Here is an 18,218-nt window from a genome sequence, read left to right as displayed (position 1 = left end):
TTTCTTTTGAGGTTTTTCAACCAAGTATTAGAAATAAACATTTTATTTCCAGTTATTTAATTTGTCCAATTACTTTTGAGCCCCTGAAATGAAGGGATTGTGTTAAAAAATGCTTTAGTTGCCTCACATTTTTATTCAATCGTTTTGTTCACCCCACTGAATTAAAGCTGAAAGTTTGCACTTCAACTGCATCTGAGTTGTTTCATTTAAAATTCATTGTGGTAATGTACAGAACCAAAATTAGAAAAAAGTTGTCTCTGTCCAAATATTTATGGACCTAACTATATATATATATATCCATCCATCCATCCATTTTCCAACCCGCTGAATCCGAACACAGGGTCACGGGGGTCTGCTGGAGCCAATCCCAGCCAACATAGGGCACAAGGCAGGAAACAATCTTGGGCAGGGTGCCAACCCACCGCAGGACACACACAAACCAAGCACACACTAGTGCCAATTTAGAATCGCCAATCCACCGAACCTGCATGTCTTTGGAATGTGGGAGGAAACCGGAGCGCCCGGAGGAAACCCACGCAGACATGGGGAGAACATGCAAACTCCACGCAGGGAGGACCCGGGAATCGAACCCAGGTCCCCAGATCTCCCAACTGTGAGGCAGCAGCGCTACCCACTGTGCCACCGTGCCGCCCATTATATACATATATATATATATATATATATAATTGCCAATTTTAAATAAATAAATTAGATGACTTGATTCTTTAGAAAGGTCTTAGTGCTGGCTATTTAGTATCAGCTTTTCAACAGAGCTCATGATTCAGCATTAACCAAGTAGCTGTTGCAACAAAAATAGAATATTATATTATCCTGACCTTAATGTCTATTAATAATGTGCACTATGAACAAAATTGTAAGTATTTTTATTTTTCTTTCATTTAACATTTACTATATTTAATCAATAAAAATATATACTTAATCTCAAATACTGTATTAATTATTCTTAGTCAGAGAACCGGGACAACTAACCAAATTCAGCTGTTACTTAGAAATAACAGATTTTCTATCTTCCTCATTTTGGCTTTAACCTAAGATTTTGCATCCCTACAATTATATAATAGAGAAAGTAGTCTGAGAAATGTTGGGCTAAATGAAATGCTTAAATCATAACCTGGAACTTAGGTGTTCATGCATCTGTTCATCTTCTGACCCGCTTGCCCTAACTGCCAAATTTTCCTCTGAGAACATTGAGCAAAAGTTAGCAGCCAAAATCTGGATGGTGCACCAGTCTACTTGAAAGCACACACACACACAAAATTAAACAATTTTGTACTTCTTTGAAATGTATGAAGAGACCAAAGTAGGAAGCCAAAGGGCATAAAAATGTGAGTGTCTGGATTAGGGTTTGAACCCAGAACTTTAGAGCTTTGGCAACAGCAGCACTTTGCACCTGACTGGCTTTATAGACCTCATTTCAGCTGAATTGTATAAAAAGCTCTTCATACCAGGCTGATCAGTGTGTGCACTAAATTAGCAGAAAGCAATAAATAAATACACTAAAGTTCAAATGACAATGAAGGGAGGGCACAAATAGGTGTATACATTTTGCAAAAAATATTATCTAAAATTCATTATCCTTTTATATTGTAAAGTGGCAGACCAATGCTTAATAGCTTCACTTCTCCTCCCTGGATATTCTCATATGATTTCAGTAATTATCTTAGAATACCAAAGATAGCATAATATTATATTTATTTTCTGATGTAGCGGCAGGCTGCAGATCTTGTTTTCAATAGCTAGAGACAAATCACTTTTCACTGTTGCCCAAGGGTAACCTCTCCTAGTGACTAGTGCATTTCTGAAATTAGCTTGCTAAATTTTACTAGCATGACCACCTGTTCTGGTTTTGCTTTTTTTTTTTTTTGAAGGCAGCTGTCCGGAGAAATCCAGATATGTTTTGGGAAATCAAAAATGCAGCAGTTTTCCGGTAAAGGTTAAATGTCAAACAAACTAAAATATGCATAATGCCTGCTGCAGATACAGTAGATGCACTGACACCCTTAGGTCCTCCTGCTTCCCTGCTGGAATGCATTAATGTAGACCTTAATGTCTACTAATCCAGGGTTTAGTTGTTTCTTTAAATAAGTTACCATCCAGTTCTTTATAAACCCCAGCAACACCAATAATATACACTCACTGAACAAATTATTAGGCACACCATACTGATATTGGGTAGAACTTCATTTTGCCCACAAAAGAGCCTCAATTTTTCATTGCATGGATTCCACAAGAGTGTTTTGAGATTCTGGTACATGTTGACATGGTTGCATCATGTAATTTCTTCAGATTTGTCAGTGGCATGCAGTGAATCTCCTGCTCCACCGCATCCCAAAAGTGTAGTGGATTCAGATCCGGTGACTGGGAAGGCCACTGAAGAACACTAAACTCATTGTCATGTTCATGAAGCCAGTCTGAGTTGATGTGTGCTTTGTGACAAGGTGCATTATCATGTGGCAAGTAGCCATTAGAAAACTGTGGCCATGAATGAATACACATTGAAATAGGAAGTGGTGTTAAAGCGATGTCTAATTGGGCTTAACAGGCCCAATGTGTACCAAGAAAACATTCCCCTGACCATTACAGCCCACTACAGGTATCTGTTCTTGGCTGAAAAGAGTCATACCCAAATGAACTTCTGCTGTTGTAGCCCATCCATCTCAAGGTTTGACGAGTTGTGCATTCTGAGATGCTTTTCTGCCCACCACAGTTGTATAGAGCTTTTCAGACAGGTCGAATTAGTTTGGCCATTTTCCTCTGACTTTTATCTGTCCTCTATCTGAAGAACCGCTCATTGGATGTTTTTATTTTTCACACCATTCTGAGTAAACTCTAGAGACTGTTGTGTATGAAAATCCAAAGCAGATCAGCAGTGACAGAAACACTCAGATTAGCCCACCCATCACCAATAATCATGTCATGGTTAAAATCACTGAGATCACATTTTGAACCTTTTTTGGTGTATGATGTGAACATTAACCGAAGATCCTGACCTGCCTCTGTATGATTTTATGCATTGTGCTTCTGCCACATGATTGGATGATTAGATAGTTGCATTTATAAGATGTACAGGTGTTCCTAAAAATTTGCTCAGTGAGTGTACGTCCTACTCTTTTGCCTTTGCCAAATTGCAATCTTTTTCAGTTTAAAAGTTTATTCATTGGTTGATTTATTCATTAATTTATTCACATTCCAAGATTATTCAAATATAGGGCCTCAGAGAGACTCAGGTGTAATCATCAGTGAGTGCAAGGTAGGGACCAGCTCTAGACAGGGTTCAGGTTCATCACTAACACGCATACCTGTAATGGCAAGAAACAGAGAGAACATGTGCAGAGAACTTGCTAGCTTCAATTCCATGGCCAGGATTTAAACCCTGGACTGTGAATATGTGAGGTAGCATTAAACATCACATCATCATGCTACCTGTTATGCTTAACTAGTCTCTTTGGGCTGCTGTTCTGTCCATGACTGTTTCATACGTGGTGTCCAGTGCTGCGGAGACAGACTCCTCAATCCTACTTTGAATTGAACGGGTTTGAGGATCACTGACTGATGACACTGTGTTGGTCCGTTCCACTATTAGCTAACCAAAGAATGAATTATCACCTCTTCTTTGTAAAATGTTCTTCAGTGTTAGTTGCGCCTGGTTGACTTGGCCAATGTCTGTGTGGAGTTTGAATGTTCTTTCTATGTTTGTGTAAGATTGGACCCTGGAGGCATCAACAAAAACCACCTGGGAAATCCTGTTTGTACCTGTAAATGCAATATTTCTGTATATGTTTTAGTATTATTATTATTGTGGTATATTCTATAGACATCCTTAGGTTAGTTTATTATGATTTATACAAAAGTACTGCAAAATTCTTTGTTGCTTGCTACTGCATAAACAAGTACAATGAGAAATAAATGAAATAGTCAATTATGGCAACACACTATTAAATTGACAATTAACAAATTCATAATTAATAATGTATGCATACGTCAAATGCAACAGCCATCACAGCATTTAGAAACCATTCAGATGTCTTATTATTTCAGGGAAAACCCTTTAAAGTGCTGAATTTTATGCTTCTGCACAGCCTGTCAAACAGTGGAAACGAAAACAGCTTGAGCTTCGCGTGACTTCCGACATGGTTCATTGCATATGTTCATATGTGCCTTAAAATTGGTGCACAGCTATGTTAAGTAACTTGCCCAACATCATGCAGAGAGAGAAAGAACATAGGCTAAACCAGCATCTTTCTTCTCGAAAGTCCGGATCCCTTGCTACTAAACTACACTGCACCGTATCCCACCATCCTCTGTCTCTCTTTTTCATCTTTTCATCCAGTTCTTCTGACTTATGATTAAGGCTGTTTAATTTTTAATGTAACATTCTAAAAATTCCAAATTAATCCATTTCATACTGTGAATTAGTTGCAAGGTAGGGCCCAGGTCTAGGATGAAGGACTGGTCCATCTCACTCACGTACAGTACACAAAGGACAATTTAGAATAGACAATTCATTTAACATGCATACTTTTGGGATATGGAAGGAGAACCAGAAAAATAATATGAAAAAACCAGGAAGACTCTGACCCAGGCATAGTGGGTACCAGAGCTTTTCCTGGCAACACTGAACACAAGGTAGGCAATAAACTGTTATGTTTCGACCTGGGGTTCGTCCCTGTTCAAATTCCTTTATGTCTTTTTTGCTCATGTTTGATTCATTTGTGTTAATATTGTTATTTATGTTAATTATTTTCATTATTCTGCATTTTTATTAGTTTTTATGTATTTAATTTCTACCTTTCCGTGCTTCTACTTTGTTCTGTGTATATTATGGGAGGCCCCCGAAGAGGTGGTTATTGGTGTTAAAAGAAAACAAGCAGTCCTTTGTGGTTCATTGAATACATTGGGCGTCAGTGAGTTCACTGTGAGTTTTGCTGTGCTTTTTGATTATTTTGACCTCTTTTGCTTTGTTTTTTAACTTTCCCTGGATTTGTGTATTGGGACTTGTTTGCTACTGGATTGCTTGTTTTCGAAAGCAACTCCTTCTATGCCCTTTGCACCCCTTGGAGCTTTTTTTTTGTTATAGAGCACTTTGTGAAAATAATTCTTTTATTTTCTAAGGTTCTTTGTTTGCCTTTTGTTACATAAGCCGAAGGTTGACGGATCTTTCGTCTTGTGGGGGCATTTTTTTATTTACAACAGATTTTTGGACTGTTTAAAGGAACTCCCCAGTTCACAATATAACTCTAGACATGTGCCAGCCCATTTCAGGGTAACTCATTTGCACGATTAACTTAAAAGAGGGTATGCAAAGATAACAAACTTCCTCCATTCATTCCCCTCACAGTTCAAAATGAAGCTCTCTGTTTGCTGCTAAACAAGAATCTTAACTAGATCCTGGTTTTTCAAGTCGATGATATAATAAACCTGTCTTTTCTATTCGTTTTTCTGTGAGAGTTTGAAAAACAACAGCCGTTGCTGCATAGCGCACAGCTCTGCTAAAGGTGGTTTCTATTTTCAGCTGCTACATCCCTATGGGACTCCCTCTGTCTTCGGGGCAGTGATCTTTCACAAGGTTGCTGCTACTGTAAGTGGAGCCTTTCTTTGTGCATATCTGAGTGTGTCTGTATATCACTAGGGCAAGCCCTGCATCCCAGGGTGCTCATTCCAGTGAGTTTAGAATATGATTGGAGAGATGATTAATTGGAAATTGACTTAAAATAACTAAATTCATGTCTGCTAATTAATTATCTTCTCAACTGGCCACATAAATTCAGGTTAACAGTAAAAAAGAAAACCTACCTTGGACACTTTTCGGTTTTAATTGCTGGGGTTTCAGGCTTATTGTCCCAAGCTAGTTTGGTGGTTTAAAGACACTCTTAAAATATGTCTTTTTGAATGTGCTGTAAAAGTTTATTTGTAATGTTCTCATCATTGTTTAAGATCACGATGGCCATTTGAAGGAGTCCCAGATGTCCGTTCATGTCTACTTGTGGTTAATTTCAAAAAAGAGCACAATTATCTTCAGTATATTATTCTAACTTTATGTGCATTTATTGCTTTGTTTCAAGACAAAAAAACTTTTTTTTTTTAAATTTGGAATATGCCAGTGCTTTATAACACAGAAACATTTCCTGTTCTTTACAATGGAAAGCAGGGTCTTGCCCAGAAACAACAGCCGAAGCTATGACTGGAAATTTGTAATAGACCTCTTCTAACGGTCTGGGAAGAAGGCAACTCCAATTCAAAGTAAAGTTCTCACATTTTTAGCAATAAATGGGCAGAATGTTGGTTAAAGTATTCAAGATGCTTCACTTGAGCCCTCCAGCTGCCTAAAAAAATAAAAAGGAGATGAGCATAGTTTGCTTAAAGTCGGCGTATATAGCTTTCAGTCACGAAGTGCACTGTGGAAAAGGTGGGGGAGCAGTTTTCTTTTTTTCTTTTCTTTTTTTTTTTCTGATTTCAGCTTCAAATGACTATTGATGGGGGTGGATCTTAACTGACATTTTGGCTCAGGCTTCTAGTTGATGGTTCCCAGATGTGAAAAAATTTTATGGAGAGGAAAGTGAAGTAGCCAAGTTTCATACCTGAAAAGAAGCTCTGCAGCTAAGTGCTGAGTGCTGCTTACCACCTCTGCCCGTATGGTTTCCAACATTTCTCCTGATTATTGTTTTCTTTTTTCTCTCTCTCTCTTTTTTTTTTTTTTTTTACAAATTAGCAAACCTTATGGTGCAACACCACATAGCATCTTGAAATAACGAAGACAGAATGGATTTTTTATAACTACATCAAAGTAAAGCCAGGTAGGTGACTTTTCATGATGTTTTGCCATTTTGTAAAGTTTACTGCTGTGCTGGTCAGTTGGAACAACTGTGGAAATGACATGAGGGATTCTTCTCAGTTTTAGGGAGAATAAGTGTTTAATGTAAAAAAAAACCAGAAAAAACATGTGGTGTGAGGAATGTAAGAGCTACGTTACATACAGCCTTTGACTCTACCTAGAAGTGATGCACTTGTATGCTGGAACAGTTAAATATTAAAAACAAGAACATTTTCTTTCATTAAAGTGATCTTATGCAGTTTCAAGTTAAGTTTCATATTTGCTTTATTGCCATGGCTTCTACCAGCAAAAACTAGAAAGATGTGTGCTTATAGAGTCCAAGTGTTTTAGTTATCTAAAATACAGAATAGTGCCATGCCATTAACGTTTGAATGAAACTGTTCAGTTCCTCCTTAATGGGACATTGGATCCAAAGTAGTTTGTCAAGTGATTTTAACCTGCTACTTTAAGAACAAAATAAAGTTGATAATGAACGACCAGTTGGGTGCCTTATTGTAATATATTGTCTACTGTGCATTGACAGCTGTTTAAGAGTTCAATGTACAAACTGTATAGGCAGTATATACAGTATACACTATATATATATATATATATATATATATATATATATATATACACCATATATATGTGTGTGTCTGTGTGTGAGTCTATACAGTATACACTGTATATATATATATATATATATATATATATATATATATATATATATACCAGTAACAGCGCACTGCACTATACACTTGACTTAAGCATTAATAGTATTCATACTCTTTCTCTATACGTTTAGCATTCGTTTGCTCAGAGGTTGATGCGCTTGCTGCTTCCTGAGCAGTTCTTCTTTTCTCCACCCTAGTGGCCTGCTTCTTCTCTTCTTTCGTCGGGATCTTTTCACTTTAAAATTGATTAAGTCAGTGTTTGTGTTGCAATTACTTAGTATGTTTTCCTTAATTTTTCACTTAAGCGGGCACTTAAGTCTTCAATCTGCCTCAAGAATGATTTAAGATATGAAGAGGTAGGGGAAGTAATGGCGAAGGTGGTAGGGATGAGAACAGCGCCCGGACACATGTGCCACACAGCTGCCCTGCTGGCCAGTGCCAAGAGTTGATTCTACAATAAAATAAAATAAAAATAAAAATAGGAATAACCTTGGAGGTCTATCATCACCCCGAAAGTGCATAGTAGAAGTCACGTAGTATATGTGTACCAAATTTCAGGTCAATAGTTCAAATGGTTTGCGAGCTACAAGTGATTTGAAATCCTGGACAGAAAAACGAACAGCCATATTATATACAAAGATATATATATATATATATATATATATATCTTTGTATTCACGGCATTCGTACTTTGAATCACAATCTGATTATATGGGTGACCTACCAGGTAACGCTTGTGGTTGGTCAGAAAGTCGGCTAACATCTGCCACGATGCCCTTAGTTGTGAGAAGCAGATCATAGAATGGTTGAAATAGTTTACTGTCAAATAATGCAAAGAGTACGCGACACGTGTTTCGCCCTAATTCTGTGCTCATCAGGCGTACACACTCTACTACACTCCCTCTCAGGAATCGAACCTCGGACGTCAGCACTAGAGGCGAAGCCCCTAACGTTGCGCCACGGCGTGTGGTTCGTTTATTTGACAGCATGTAGATCGGGGTAATTACATTCACGGCATTCGTAGTCTGAATCACAATCTGATTGTATGGGTGGTTACCTACCAGGTAACGCTTGTGGTTAATATGGCTGTTCGTTTATATATATATATAACTGTTCCTGTCTTGCACCTTATGCTTGCTGGGAGAGGATGCTTAGGATTTAGGAAGATTTCATTAATGGATGGAGATGCAGCAGACAGTGCAAACAGCTTTCAAATTTGTAACAGGTTACATGTCTGGCAAAAAGATGCTCAGGCAGAAGACACACAAGGCTGTCACAAGACCAAAGAAGAGATGATAAGATAATACTTCATAAGAGAAAATCTCCCAGGTATTAGGACAGCTACTTCAACTATAAAAGTGGTAGAAAAATAGTGATGGTTTGCTTCTTTTCCTTATAGGGTTCTTTGGAATTAACTACTCTCTGGTCACTGAGGTGAGAAAGACATGTTAGGCCATTGGCAGAAGGCCAGATAAATGCCACCATAGGTATTGCAGTAGCAAGAGAGAAAGACAGAAAGAGTGAGAGAAGAAGTGATAAGAGCATTTGAAGCTTCAGATAGTGTTTGAGTGGATGTGTCAACAAACCAGATAGCTGGGATACTTAATCTTAGTGTACTGCCTGTGGCATAAAAAAGGACTGAGGAAAAAGAGACATGCGGGGGTACAAATAAAAAAAAAAAAAAAAAAACATTGTAGAGTAAAAGTACATGTTCCAAAGTCTAATCTGTAAACAATTTCATAATTCAAAATTTCTCAGAAACCCTAAATTGTAGAAGCAAATTCACACTCACAAAGATTAGATTTGGTATCCATAAACTTTGACGTTAATGGTAGTGACATCTTTTTAAATACCAGAACACCTCTTACATCACATTCCATAGCTTTTAGTCAACATAGGATAGTAATGAGAAATTGCTAATAAAAGACAGACATATATAAAGTATATATATATATATATATATATATATATACTAACAACAAACAAAAATCCCCCATACACACATTAAAAACTTCTGGCTTGGATAGCAAATAAAACCTCACAAAATGATATACTGTACCGGTAGCACAAAACGATAAACTGATGGTAAAGAAAATGTTAATAAATAATAATAGAATTTAATCACTGCCCTACGATCAAATGAAAGTAAAAGGTAAATACAAAATTAAGTGTAACACCTTACAAATCTCCAGGATATGACTTAGTGTGTGGTTTGACTTAGTTTTTGCTTGAATACATACTTAAATGTGTATATACAGTATATATATATATATATATATATATATAGATAGATATACTAGGGGCCTAGTATTACCTCTTGCTCGCTTCGCTTGCCAACCCCCCCCACCCAGCCTATGCTACATGCCAGCCACTTTGCATCTCTGCCGCTGGTGTTGTGAAGAGGGGGGTTGAACGCATCCCAAGGAGACGCAGTCGCTCCTCCGACACCCCCTCTTAAACAGTGATACAATGGGTAATGAATACAGTTTTTTTTTTACCTCCTCTTTGCTCGATCAGCTACTGGCTTGCTGCTGCTGCCTTGCCACGTGATCTGCATCTCTTCGAACATTTAAAAGCCTATACAACAGCTGTCTTTGTCATCTAGTCTTTCGTCTTTTATTTCCAGCCATGGGCGTGGTTAAATCTGTTGGCACAAAGTCACGTCTCGCGGGACGTGAGTTCTTGATATTTTAGTTTATAATTTTAAAACGGAATAAGAATCTGAAAATCTAACAACATCACATTAAAGATCGATAAATTCTGAAAAGAATGATACCAAACATATATATGTAGTTTTTAAAATAAGCCCAATTTAAAGCACGACAAAAAACATGACATCAAAACATCACATAAAATCGTTGCACAAAATCGTTACACTTTCAGGCTTAGGATTTTATATACAGTAATCCCTCCTCCATCGCGGGGGTTGCGTTCCAGAGCCACCCGCGAAATAAGAAAATCCGCGAAGTAGAAACCATATGTTTATATGGTTATTTTTATATATTTTAAGCCCTTATAAACTCTCCCACACTATTATAAACATTTCACACACAAGTATACAGCATAAACCCTTTGTATTCTCTTAGATATTAGGTAAGATTCGTTGAAATTATGTATGTATACAGTAAAACCTAAATATTATTTTAAAGATATCGAGCGTCTCCGATATCACATATGTTACAGCCATTACGACAGACAGGCCACCAGCAATAAATACGTACAATACAAGAAAAATTGTATACAGTAAAATGTGTGTACAGTGACACTAAACTATGTACATGTAATACGTACTGTACGTAAATAATTAATTATGGTTACTCACCAACAATGACACGACGACTTGTCCGATAACGATGAGTTTAATTTTACTGCACAACAAAGGATAGTGTTACAGCTCTTCTAAAGGAGCCTCTTCAGGCGACTGTGTAGCACCGCCGTTGTTCTTCTTCCATCACTCTTCAATCCAAATCCCTAAAGCAGATTTCATCCAGACTACTGCCTTACAACGTCCACTTGCAACTCATTTTGCGCCCTGGTTAAAAGACACTGCGGCCGTAGATCTTATATGCTTTTCCTCCTTTTTAAATAAAAAGAATCGTGGACTCATTTATGCTGTAATGGTGTCCTGCAGCGGTGTAGCTGTTTCCTTCCTTCAGACTTCCTGGTTAATGCAGCACTCCGTCGCTGAACCAATCAGCAGCACACAGGAACTTAACCGCGTGCTCTGATTGGGTAGCTTCTCAGCAATCCGCCAATAGCGTCCCTTGTTTCAATTCAAATGCGTCCCTTGTTTGAATTCAAATGGGCAAATCAACTGAGGAAGCACACGTACTGTAGACCGCAGACATCCGCGAAGCAGTGAAAAATCCGCGATATATATTCACATATGCTTACATTTAAAATCCGCGATGGAGTGAAGCCGCGAAAGACGAAGCGCGATATAGCGAGGGATCACTGTATAGAGAGTAGATATATATATGTATACTGTGTATACATTGAACATACAAAATATACTATACATAGTACAAAGAGTAAGTCATTTCACAGTCACGATGTTTAAAAATATCTGTCAGCCTATCGATCAGCTATCTTGAGACTGGCCTAAGGCCACTGGATTCATTCATTATGGTCTTAGCATTATTATGTCAGTGTTTGCTAGCAGCCAGTACAATTGCCAGAACAAGACTAACATCACAGTGTTTTAATTATGTTTCTATCTTTTGTGATTATGCTACCAAACCTCTTGGTGAAGCCACTTGTCAGGAGACATTTTTATCGAGGAACAATTTAACTACAAAAGAAGTCTTTTTATTTATTACATGGTATGTGGCTCAATGAATTGAGTTAATTTTGTCCATTTTCCAATTTCTAAATTTACTGTTTCTTTGTCTCCTGAAATTTATATTCTCTTATGTCTTGCTTGTATGAGTTAATGTCATTAAAACATTTTGTGGTGATCACATGTGATACATGAGTGTTTATACTGTACATTGCAAAGAGTGCCAGAATTAGACAGGAATTGTAGACAAACAAATTTTTTAATCTTTTGTTAATCTGCAAATTAATATGCAGTGTTAATGTTGCTTAAATCACATGATAGGAGCAGGCAAGAAATAACTTAAGGTTTTTGCTTCAATATTGTGTTCATTTGATTTTGCAAAAGCTTATAGTTAACTTCACCAAAGTTCATTTGCATAATAAGCAACATTTTCTACCATTACTGCTCAACTGAGTCTGCATTCTATAAGTAACACGTTACCTGCAGAGTCTTTTTTGTCTGTGTGGATACAGCCAAAGAGACCTACTCTTGGTAAAAACAACCATGAAATTGCAGTTGAGAAGTGAGGAAGACAAGTCAGCAAGAAGGAAGAGAGACACAGAGGTAAAGTAGTTATTGGAAATGAAGATGGAGCACTTAACTTTATTAATTTGGAGAGTAGAGTTTTACCCCAGCATCAGCCCCTAGTCTCACTAATGTGTGATAGGGCCTTCAGGTCTAAAGGTTCTTAAATATTTCACCTCATTGCTTCAGGTCTTTACTTTATGTTTTCAATGATATCCTTTTTTCTGCTCCTCACCTTGCATTTCAACGTTGTTGATCTTTTGTCCATTTTCATTTAAGGATTTTTTTGATGATTCTTTGTTCTGGCTCTTGATTCGCTGTCTTGGCTAAATTACTTGTTTTTGATTTAATTATTGGATTATCTTTTGTTTGGTTTCTTTTGCTTTGAGTTTCCAAAGGAAGCAAAAATGGAATGTGATCAGGCACGAATGAACATTTGAATTGTAGACCTGCCTCCCATCATTAAATTTACATTCATAGCGGTGAGCCTCTGCTGGAGTTTCATATGATTATTTAGCAGCAGTCTGTGAAACTGAACGTGTGAACTTAACTTTGGCTTGTTGAAGCATCTTGGATATGCACAAGTATGAGACATTATCTCTTCCTGACAGTATTTTCAGTCACTTTTTCATCTTTTAATTGCTATTTTTACATGTCTCTTTGCACACACTTTTTGTTGATCAGATTAGATTAGATTAGATAAATATTATCTATATCACGTAAAGTGCAAAGTTAGCCAAGGAATAAACTGTTACTGGACTGAATTCCTGACCAATGAATGAGGCACTGAGTTTGGGTTTTAATTCAAATGCTCAGGCGCATCTTAATGCATTCTTTTTTCATTCATAAGAGCATTTTCCAGATATAGCTTAATGAACATTTTAGTAAAAATACATATGGGGTGGGCAAAAGTAGGGTTTACGGTTGTGAATACACAAGGCCGGCAATTTGAGAACTTATAAGATTGAACCAAAGTGCACTGTGCCATTGTGACATTATATATTGTAATAATCTTGATCATAATCAGTGTTTTTTCCATATAAACAAACGTAAACCTACTTTTTCCAACCCCTATATATTTGTGAAGTTATGACCATCTGACTGAATGACTTGACATCTGGATTATCTGACAAAAGTAATATGTGATTTTTTCATGGACTTTTTGATATTGTTTGCTGTTGTTCAGCATACCCCCTAGACCCCTATTGTATCAGAATCTGTTTTCATTACTCTGCATGAACTTGTGACGTTAAATGTTTTTTTTATTGCATCACTATTAACTTATTGGGATAAGTAATAGTGGTGAGAAACTCATAAACAATTCATTCCTTTTGAATGACTGTTTTCAGTGAATCATACAAATTGATTTGTGAACATGAATGAATCGATTCGGTGGATCTCAATGGGAGTGCTAAAGTGCATGTGTGTCCTGTGTGATGTCATCAGCATATTTAATGTCTTTGGATGCTGGTAGATGTTTAAAGGACATGTGCAAGAACCGCCTGAATCAAGGGTCTCAACTCGCTTCACTTATGATTCTTTTGAGTTTAAATTATATCAATATTGGTGAACAAAAACTCTGTCACTAATGATTGTGTCATTCATCGTACAAATATAATATAGTAACAACCCATTTATATTAGAATTTATTAATTGTTTAGTTTTATACAATTGATTATTGTAATTATTTCAAACTAATATATAAACAATATTAAAACTTTCTACATTCAACAAATTAGTCACATACAACTGAACCTTAAACTAAGGGGGCTCCGCCCCACTGCTCGCTTCACTTGCCCACCCCCGTGTTTGGTTTACCGGATATACAATGGGAATTGTTACATATACATTATTTTCACTTTTACTTTAAAACTTTTGAAATATCAATACTTGTCTTTTATTTCCGGCCCCAGGCATGGTTAAATCTCTTTCTTTTTCGTGTTCTGCTTGTCGCTTGTCATTGTTTTAAGAGCTGGGAGCGCATGATGTCTGACTACCAAAAGCATTCCAACAACTGCTTGGTTAGATGTCCATGAACTTGTTTTAAATGTTGTCTCACTGCTTTATCTCGCTGGACGTTACAGTGTCTCTCGCGGTATGTCAAATTGCAATCTCTTGGCACCAAGTCTCATGTTTAAGGTCCCCGCGAGACGCTCCGTGGCCAATCTCTTTCATCTCGTGGGTCTTTTAAGTGTCTTCCGAGAAGATCATGTCTTGTCTCCCTGGTCTCCCTTCCACCAAGATTTTTTCTTTATTATATACAGATATAATTTTTGGGTGGCGTTTCCTTTTAAGTTTGGTATTTTTGAAGTCTTTCATTGTTTAAAAGTTTTGCTTTGAGATTTTTTAATATTTGTGTCTTTTGTATTTTTGAAGATTTTTTGATTTTATTTTTTTTTAATCTGTTTTGATTTTTGGACTCTTTTGCTTTACTGGATTTTTCATTATACAATTTAATAAATTAACTCAAATATTTAAGGTTTCATTTATTTGGACCAGGGCGTTGGGAGTTCCCTGCTTTGTACACAGACATGATGTTTTAGGCCTCAAGTCTTTGGAAAGTATAGGACTCAGGAATTTTTTTTTGAAGGATTCAAACTGTTTTTTTGTAGAGTAGTTAGGCCTGAAATCACACCAGAATGCTTCAGCAAATTGTTTCAAAGGTTGTTAAAGTGGAGCAACAGCCTGGAAATACTATCATATGCCTCAGGTAAAGAGCTGATAAGGCAACAAGGCAAAATATACAGAGCTCTTTTACGTAGGCTATACCTGAAGGCCTTCTTTGCAAACTAGTGGAAAAAGGACTTGGGCAAAACCACAAACATTACAATATACATAAAGAAGAAATATGGGAACAGTTGGGGAGGACTTAAAAATTCAGAATAAATGAAAAAATATTAAACAAAGATATCCTGGCAATAATACATTACAAGCATGAATATAGCGTACAGTTTTATTTTTAAGAGTAAGGTTAATGTGCCATTAGATCATTGAAAGGATGTAGCGTGAACAATAGGAACACAGTCAATGTCAATGTGGATTGCAAAGGTGATTAATCTTAAATATGGATCAATATTAAATGTAAACTGGGCTCTTGTGGAGGGTTTTAATATGTTTCTAGAGGCACATGGAACTAAAAGCTTCAAGTGTGGATTCTCTCTGTATTGTATGTCTTGTTTGTGACAGATTAACTAAACTGTCCTTTGCTAAATAATTCTGGATTAGCCTATGCAGGTTGTGCGATTAATAAGTACAGTCTTCTCAGGGCAGTGTGCATAGTGTTCTTTATATTTGAGTCTATTTTGTATACAGTACATACATATGTCTGTATGTATGTACTGAATATATACAATACAAATGTCTTTACAAAAAATATTTAACCATACCCTTATGACTATAGTTTTGTAAAATGTGATTTTTGAAATGTTATTTTATACAAAAAGAAAAATGAATAATTGTATGACACCTGAATTCATGGGCAAAACAGAATTGTCTAGGTAAACATCAAATATATTTCAGCCTAATGTTGTTTACCATTTTTTAATTCACTCTAAATGTTGCTTAGCATAGTCTTTTTTTCTCTTCCACTCATTGCTCATGTTATTTTATGTACTGTGCTCTATGGGTGGAACATCAGAGCTTCAAATGTTTTGCTTCCCAGGTTTGCCAGCTCTTTTTTTAACTTTCTCAGGATCAAGTAGTTGATGGCCAAAACAAAAGGATATCAAAATTGTGTTCACTTTATTTTCTGAGCTGACATCATGTTTAAATAATATGTCATTTTCAGTGGCTAGTAATAGATCAAAGAAGCCAAAATGCTGTGCAGATGTGGCTGCAACCCCACAAAATCAAATAAAGGCTTCATGTCAGATACACATTTTGTGCTGAGGTGGGAATGTTTTGGTTTAAAGTCATGGGCAGAAAATATAATTACTGTATTGTACGTCTTTTGAATGTGAATGAGCTTTGCTCACCCTCTGCAGTGTTTTTAAGACCTAAGGTTTTTTGGAAAGCAGCTTGTTTTGCTGCTAGGAAATAAAGTACATATTGTAGTGTAGCAGTGGGGAAATAAAAGGAATATATTTTGATTTCTTTTTTTAAATGCACTATTGCATGTCCTTAATGGATTTAAGCTTTAATTAATTTCTGCCAATTGTTTGCAGTTAATCTTTGTTTAACTTCTGTCTTCTACATTCTGAAACATGGTAAAAACTGAACTGTGAGAAACTTCATTACAATGATTATTTTCTTTGCAGTTTCTCTACTAGGGAACAACCACTGTTCTGTAAATTAAACTATTTTGAAATCATATCCTATCATGGAAGCTAAATTTTGCTATCTTGCCAGAATGAAACCACAAATGGAGGCAGTTTCGACACTCAGAAACACCATTAAAAGACTGTAAAGTTTTGTGATCATTATTTCTTTAGTACATGAATGAAACTAAATCATCTATTTCTAGTATTGTTGACTATAGCCATCTTATTTTATTTTAGTTTAGACTTGTAATATAAATAAGTAAATGTTGAATCCTGGTCAAGTTCAATTCTTTATCGTATTGATAAATAAAACATTCTAAAACTTTCTTAATCTAGTTCAGAGTAGTGGGGGGCTAATGCCCCTCTCAACACTATTGGGTACAAAGCAGAAACCAATGCTGCACAAGGCATCAGTCCATCACAGGGCAACTTGTGTTCACACCCAGTAGAAGCCAGCTAGGAATCGCTGATTTACCTAAACTGCACAAGTGTGTGCTGTGGGAAGAAAACTCAAGTACATCTCAGAGATATTGAATGGGTTCAGAATTTGAATCTATGAAGGTGGATCCATGAGGCAGCACCACTCAGATGAAACATTAAATAAATAAAATAACAAACTGATTTTGACAATTATTTATTTTGTTTTTGAATCTACTTATCTCAACACAGGGTTACGAGGAGCTTAATTCTGATACAGTTAACAATTTACACATTCTCTTACTTGTTATCTTGCATTATGATTTTTATTGATATTCATTTTCACACCTACAGCACATATTAATTAGTTCTTTAAATTCATTAATTTTTTTTCAGAATACAATACAGAGTCATTGTAATCACATAGTTGGAAACATATGATGATAACAATGAAAACAAGTAACAAAAAAGTGGCATGGCCTAGAACCAGAATTACTAATGAAATAAAAAGAAATTTGTACCAATTTTTCATTTTTATAATATGCCTTATACGTAGAACACAGTTGCTGGGGTTTGTACAAGGTATCAAACATTGAAGTACAAGATGAAATGACCATCGTATTTATTAAACATTTCTAATATATTTGCTACATTTGTGTGTTCATCCTCTGTATACAGTACTTGCTTAGCCATTTATGTGACATGCACTTCACCTATATGAGTTTGTGGGGTGTGTCCAGGTTCATAATTTGACTAATATTATGAGCTTTAGTTTGGTTGAGGACAAGGGTTGCAGGGACATAAGACTGGTGATAGAATAGTCTCCGGTCTGGAAGTGTTTCTAAGGTGCATTCGACATATCTTTAATTCATTTTGTTCAGTTTTTACATCTTATAATATTTTATTTTTGAAAATATATTGTTATCATTTGATTGTGTATGCTTATTTTTCATGGGCATTGCCAATCTTGATTGTCTGGCTGCCATCTTGGTGTGTGGTTGCTAGGCAAGTGAAGCATGTGTCGTGTGAATTGTCACATCATGATACTGTATGTAAAATGGATGTTCACATTGAATAGTAGGTGGATGTTAGGACTAATTACTAAAACATCTGCAATAAAAAGATCTTCAGCTTTAAAACTTTTGGCATAGAATTTCGCTTTTGACCTAAGATTTTAAATTCTAGTTAGCATT

General features: G+C 36.3%; 1 protein-coding gene across 2 annotated transcripts in view; it reads left to right on the top strand.

Moving 5' to 3' along the window:
• Positions 1-18,218, top strand: part of sncaip (synuclein, alpha interacting protein) — a 250,325-nt gene that overhangs the window by 56,976 nt on the left and 175,131 nt on the right. For both annotated transcript variants that reach the window (XM_028805251.2, XM_028805252.2), the window contains exon 2: positions 6,731-6,815. The gene's annotated coding sequence lies outside the window, so the exon portion shown is untranslated. The remainder of the gene's footprint in view (positions 1-6,730; positions 6,816-18,218) is intronic.

Source organism: Erpetoichthys calabaricus, chromosome 7 (assembly GCF_900747795.2).
Source record: "Erpetoichthys calabaricus chromosome 7, fErpCal1.3, whole genome shotgun sequence".
In the NCBI taxonomy this organism is placed as follows: domain Eukaryota; kingdom Metazoa; phylum Chordata; class Cladistia; order Polypteriformes; family Polypteridae; genus Erpetoichthys; species Erpetoichthys calabaricus.
The sequence above is the reverse complement of the archived record's forward strand: the minus strand, read 5'-3'. Positions and strand labels throughout refer to the sequence as shown.